Raw genomic sequence first — 6,494 nt, 5'->3', positions numbered from 1 at the left:
GACAGTGTCAAAGGCCTTGCTGAAGTCCAGAAGGACTACATCCACGGCGACACCTGCATCCAATGCTTTTGTGACCTGATCATAAAAGGCAATCAGGTTGGTCTGACATGACCTGTCCCTAATGAAACCGTGCTGGTTGCCGTTGAGTATCATCCCTGACTGGCCCATTACAGATGTGCTCCTTGATGATCTTCTCAAAGAGTTTCCCCAGGATTGAGGTAAGACTGATGGGCCTATAGTTGCCCGGGTCCTCCCTCCTCCCTTTTGTAAAGATGGGGACCACATTGACTATCTTCCAATCATCTGGCACCTGTCCTGAGCACCATGAGCGCTCGTAAAGCCGTGCCAAGGGCCCTGCAATAACCCCTGCTAGCTCCCTCAACACCCTGGGGTGGAGAGCATCTGGACTTGCTGACTTGAACACGTCCAGCCCCTCCAGAAGCACTCTAACCCGGTCCTCCTCAACCTTAGGTCTTGGGGCGTTCCCCTCGAGTCCATCTTGAAACACAGTGGGGGAATCTTGGTGAGCCAGGGGGGCTTTTGGGCACTCTTGCCCCCTTTGCTTCTTGTTGGGATCATCACCCCTTGGGCCCTGAGTATCGTCTCCTTAAGGAATGACCACTCATCTTGGGCACCGAGTTCCCCTGCGCCTCTCCCAGTAATCTCAACTTGTTGAAGTTGGCCCTCTTGAAGTTCATTGCATTGCATTAACTGCATGTGTAGATGCACCCAGTCAGAAGAAATTGATCCATATTTATAATTCTAAGCCTTTGGAAATCAAATGTGTCTTATTAAATTCTGATTTTCATCTTTTTCTGGACGTGGTAGTTGGATTATAACTGAATGTGACGATGCAAAGTCAACTTTCATTTTCCTTTGAATAAGAAATTTGAGCAAGAAATCATGTTTGGCAGTTAGAGATGAGATTTTGGTAATGCTATATGGATGGCAGTACTGTGAAAGCCCTTTAGAACTTAATGTAGCAACATGCATATTATCAGCAGACTCTCAAGTTCAATATTACTAATGTTTTTTATGGCTACATTACGTGTGCCCCCTAGATGGATTTAATAAAAAGTCATTCAAGACGTTCAGTGTGTTCATGGTTAATTTCTGAATTCACCAGGTAGGATGAGTCACAGAAAAGAAATATGTATTTACAGCCATCTACCTTTGCTTTCCATTGAATGAAAGCAAGGTTGTTGTATACAACATCACACACACACACGTAATTAATACATATAACACCTATATGTGTTATGTATGCATGGATCATGATTTCTGTGGTGGTACCCAAAAGCCCCAGTAGTGGACCAAGGACCCATTTCTAGGCAACATCAAAAACAGAAAAATAGTATCATGCCGCCTCCTCCCCCAAAGAGTTTAGCATAAAATTCCTGACAACATTTTGCAAGAAGGCATTTATTTCCAGGACTACTGAATTTAAAGGAAGAAAAACAGTTTGGCCCTCTGTATTATTTTTGGAAAAGTAAGATGCCATTTCCACATATAGCTTCTTTTTATTTTACAACCTACCTGTGATGACACTTGGCAGCAGCCTGGAAAGTGTTAATGAAGACCCCATAACCTTTCCCAGCTGTGACCAAGCAGCCACTTACAAACAACTCATTTAAAATACTGCAGATGGAACAGAATGGGGGTGCCAGGTTTTTGGAGAAACTTCAAAAGTACAGGTTGAACTTCTGTTGTGGAGACAGTGATGTAGGGAGAATATGCCTAATGAATACCTTATTTGGGATACTTCTTAGGGAATGGTCAGATCAGGTTTTTATTGAGCAAAGTACTGGTCCTATGAGACTGCTCCAGACCTCCAGCAAAGAAATTGGTGAGCTTTGTTTCTTTTCTTTTTTTCCCCTTCCTTTGGTCTTGAAGGCCTCTGTAGGATGTTCAATTCTATGCTTTCCTTTATTCCATCTGTGCGGGCCTTCTCCCGATCCCGCCTGGGTCGCCATGTGCAAGTTCCCCCCCGACCCCATCGGGGTCGCCATGGGCGAGCCGGGGGCGAGCCGGGCCCGTCTTTGTGCACACAGGCTGTGGCCAGCAGCCCGGGCACGCGGGGTTGGAGAAAACTGCAGCGTGGTATGGTACGCTCGAGCTAGAATTAGTCACGGAGGCGTAATGGTTGATTGAAAAGATTATTTACTTACACCCAAGGTGGTCGCGGTGTAGGCTGGTCAGCTTTCCAGGCACAGCTCCGCTTGAGTTCTCAGTGGAGGACTCTAATAGACTCGGTTCCTTGACCCCGGAGTGGTTTAGGCTCCGCGAGTTCAATAATTCATTCTCATGGAGCAGCTGTATCTCCGTGGGTTACTCGGTTCCCAGGTCCCCCGGAGCTGTTAAGACTCCATGGGTTCGACAATTGTGTCCTTAGGATAGGGATATGTCTGGACTGCGATCGGCGATGGGGAGAGGCTAGAGGTTATGTGCCTCGGAGTCGTTAAGGCTCCGAGGGTTCGGTAAATAGGTCCCCCGGAGTTGTTGAAGCTCCGTGGGTTCGACAAATTAAACCTCTGTTGCCCTTTTAAGGAAAAAGCTGGGTTCGTAGGGATCAGCAGCGCTTAGAAATCCTCATGCTCCTTTCCCGAACTCCATGTGCTTTCTCTCTCTCCTACTTGGGCGGAAACTACCCAAGCCTTTTGTACGGCTAGCAAGCCAATAGCTAGCCGCCACGTATGCCTACATTTAGAACCAGCCAATAATGTGGCAAGAATCTAAATACAAATGGCAGGAACTCCTTTGCATCGTGCATCACTATAATGCAAAAGGAATGCACTATGCAAAGAAAGCTACAGAACTGGCGGGAAAAGCTCCTGCACGCGGGTTCTCCGTTACAACAGAACACTCCACCGTGCAAAAGAGCTGCAATTTGGCAGGAACATGATTTAGCGATGCCGAAGCACACACAAACAAGAAAAAACACAACTTTGGGTTGTGACACCATCATGAAACAGTCCAAAATATTCTTGTCAGAAAGGGGCTGGATCCCTGAATGGGAAAAGGCCTCCCAAGGAATCAAATATGAAAGTAACATGACCTCCCAAAGCAATTTACAGCACAGACAGCTGTAGCTATGGATCAGTAGCATAAGTAGGACTGGACAAATGGGATAGCTCCACCAGGTGTCAACTTGGAGGGTGTGGGAGAATCATCCTCTCCCTCCTAAGAGTCTTTGCTATGAAGTCACCCTTCCTAGATATGCTTCTGGATGATTATAGGGCACCAGGGGCAGCTCCTGGGGAGCCCATGTCATGGGGCTGCTGCAGCTGACAGACAGGCTCACTGCACATTGGGTATAGGATCCCCATGCCAAGCCTATCTATGTGGGGAGCAGAGCTGTATCTCCCATGGCAAAAATCCCAGAGGGGTCCACCCTGCTCTTCCCCCCTCCCCCCAATACACTACAGGGTGCAGAGCTTCTATGGCTAGATGGTGTGGACCTGTGCCTGCATAGGAATGCCTTCCCAGAGGGAGCATTCTGGTGCTCCTGGAGCAACAGTTGTGTAGCAAACCTACTCCTCAGCTGTAGTAGCCTATGCCTATGTTACTATAGAAAAGACTCCCTTTCTCCTACCATATGCTCCAGTGCTTACTACTCTGCCCTGGGCACTGCAGGAGGTCACCATGCCTCTGCTGTGGATGCAGTCTCATTCCAGGAACGTGAGGGAGAAGAAGGATCTGTACTGTACTTCATCAGTAACAGAGGCCAAATACTCTATCAAGAGGTTGAGTTGATTATCTTCCAGGTGAGGGCTATCCAACTTTGGCAAGGCTGGGGGCCACATATGGCACTGCTGTGTAGTCCCCGGGCCATGCTCCACATGTGCTGTGGGGTCTCCTCTCTATGGCCCCACTCCACAGTGGATGGTTGGACCAGTGGTGCATACCCACCTCCTCTTGGGCCCTCCACTGGCATTCAGTGGTAGAGGCAGCTGCAGGGGACCACAAGCTGCATGTGGCTGCCAGATGGACAGCTTTAGCCCTGTTCTAGGCAATTGGTGCAGATTGGGGACTGACTAAAATGACTGAATAACATAAAGAATATCAATGCGTGGCAACTTCAGTCTTATTCTTGGTGTAACTACCACAAGAATGCAGACGTCTTGGAATGGGTGGACATAGCTTCTGCAGAAACACTGCTTTTCACAGAGAGGTGTGGATTAGCCATGTGGCTGCAGCCCAGGGAGGGTCCATGAGGAGGCTAATTACCTCTCCACCTGTGACCAACAGCTGCTTCCAAACAGCTGCTACAGATGCCTGCACCTCCACCAGGTGTCAACTTGGTGGGGATTAGTTCAGAATCAGTAATCTAGTTGTTTTATTGTGGATTGATTATTCCTGGCAGTGCCATACCAGATGAACTGCAGAACAGAAATTCCCAGTGTATGAATGAAGACCTCAAATGCTGATCACAAAACAAAATTAAAGTGCTGAGAATGGACTGTAGATATTGCCAAATGTTCTGTGAAGGAAAATAGTCCTGCAGATTCTGAACTTGAACAACCAGTGAATTTTGCCTGAGTTTTAGAAAAAATGTGGAGCATCTCTTGTGATGGCTTCAAACACATTAAAACTTTCCTGGCAACGCAGATCTTGCCTGGAAAACAAACTTTTGGCAAATCAATTTTTGTTGTATGCTATTGAAAGAATAGTAGTATGTTGTTTAGATTTCTCTCTCACCCTATTCAAGAAGGCTCAGAGCAACTTAATTAGAGACAAGCAACCCACAAGATGAGAAATAACAGACTCCCCAACTGATGCACTTCATAGCACAGACAGAAGTGCAGCTCCCAGCTGTAACTCAGAACAATTTTTGAAAAGCATTCTGAGTTACAATGTTACCCCAGACCAAACAGAAGTTCACTGTTGGTTCCCAGGGAGAAAGGAATCTAGCTGTGGACTGGGAGCCTGTAGCTAGGCTTCCATAGCAATGGCCAGTGCTCTCTGCCAGTGCTGGCTGTTTTCAGAACGTGAGGGGGGGAAAGGCACTGGAAGCAGATCATTCTTGAGGCTCCCCAGCTGGTGCTTAAGGCCATCATGGGTGAATTGGAGCCCCCACCCACCTTGGGCGGGACTGCAATACACCTGCCCTGCCCTCCAGGGGGGCCTGAAAAACCCCCCAGACTGAGGTCCCTCTGCTCCTTTTCCCCCCTCCCATTCTGAAAACAGCAACAGCCTGGGAGTTTAGCAGACACACATTACAAAAGATGCTACATTTTGTAACATCCTTATTTGATACCTCGTGTAATGAGGGGTCTGATTTTTAACCAACTAGCTGTTTTTGAAGCTGTTAACCATGGGTGGAGGGAGAAAACTTCTTTGGGGTCTGAGTACATGCATGAGTGCACCCCCCCCCCCCCAGCAGGTAAGTCTGTGGAAAAAGTGGCAGGGGGGCAAGATCAAGGTCCTGCTCTGCACAGCTAGGGTGGGGTGCGGGATAGAGTCACAAGTGGCTTATCTGGGGGTGCCTGGTGCAGGGAGGGGGTGGAGGCTCCTGCCTCAACACGCACCCTGGGAGGCATGTGCCCCTGAGTCTGCGCAGGGCAGGGCAGGCTGCAGCTGCAGGCTGGGGCCAGGCTGGCACTGGGTTCTTCCTGGTGAGGGCAGGAGCTGGGCCGAGCTGTGCTTGGGGCAGGCAGTAGTGCTGGGAGCAGGGGCTGTGGCCATCTGTCTCTCCCCAAACTCCACTGTCAGGCTGATGACCTATCTGACAATTTGGTTACCATGGTCACTGCAGAGGGCAGACACCTCTGGCTCTGTCAGCTTGGGGTTACCATGTTGTAACCTGAGCTGGATACATTCCTGAGGGAGGGAGAAACCTGCTCCCTCTGCCTATGTGACTGGCCTCGTGCACCTGGGTAATTCCCTATTGTTCTAAACAATGTCATCATGACTGGGAGGGGGCTAGGGCCCCTGCCAGTCTACCCAGCAACCAATGTTGCATTTCAAATTGGTTGGAATGAAGGCCAACAGCTGCTGGCCTTCATTGGATCAAGTAAATGAAGTCATAAGGTCTATAAGTTAAAGACTGCCGGACGCGCAGCAAGCACCACCACCCGCCATGATGAGGACTCTCAGAAAAGCTGGACTATCTGAAACTCACTCTGTCTCTTGAAACTCATGGTCAATGATCTGTTTGCCTAAAGAGGAAATCTCCACCTGCCTCTAGATGATACTTGTGAGTAAGGTACTTGAGATCTAACTTTCACTAACACAGATGCATAATTAAAGGCTACTATGCCACTGTTTGCTCTAAGGGATTTCTCCGATATTACTCTACCCTGTACCCTATTCCAAGCCTACTCCTTGTAACCAATACAGTTCTCTTTACTTAGTGTGGGAGATGGATTGGGAGAGGGTCTAGATTATGCCTTGAGGTCCCCTTGGTCCAGCTGACTAAGGGAGACCACTATTTGTGCTTCAGACTGAGAAAGGACCCCAAGTTCTTGCAGTGGATCAAGTACCCTCAAGGACTA

The sequence above is a fragment of the Alligator sinensis genome, unplaced genomic scaffold (genome assembly GCF_000455745.1).
Source record: "Alligator sinensis unplaced genomic scaffold, ASM45574v1 scaffold447_1, whole genome shotgun sequence".
Taxonomy (NCBI): Eukaryota; Metazoa; Chordata; order Crocodylia; family Alligatoridae; genus Alligator; species Alligator sinensis.
This window is presented reverse-complemented; position numbering follows the sequence as displayed.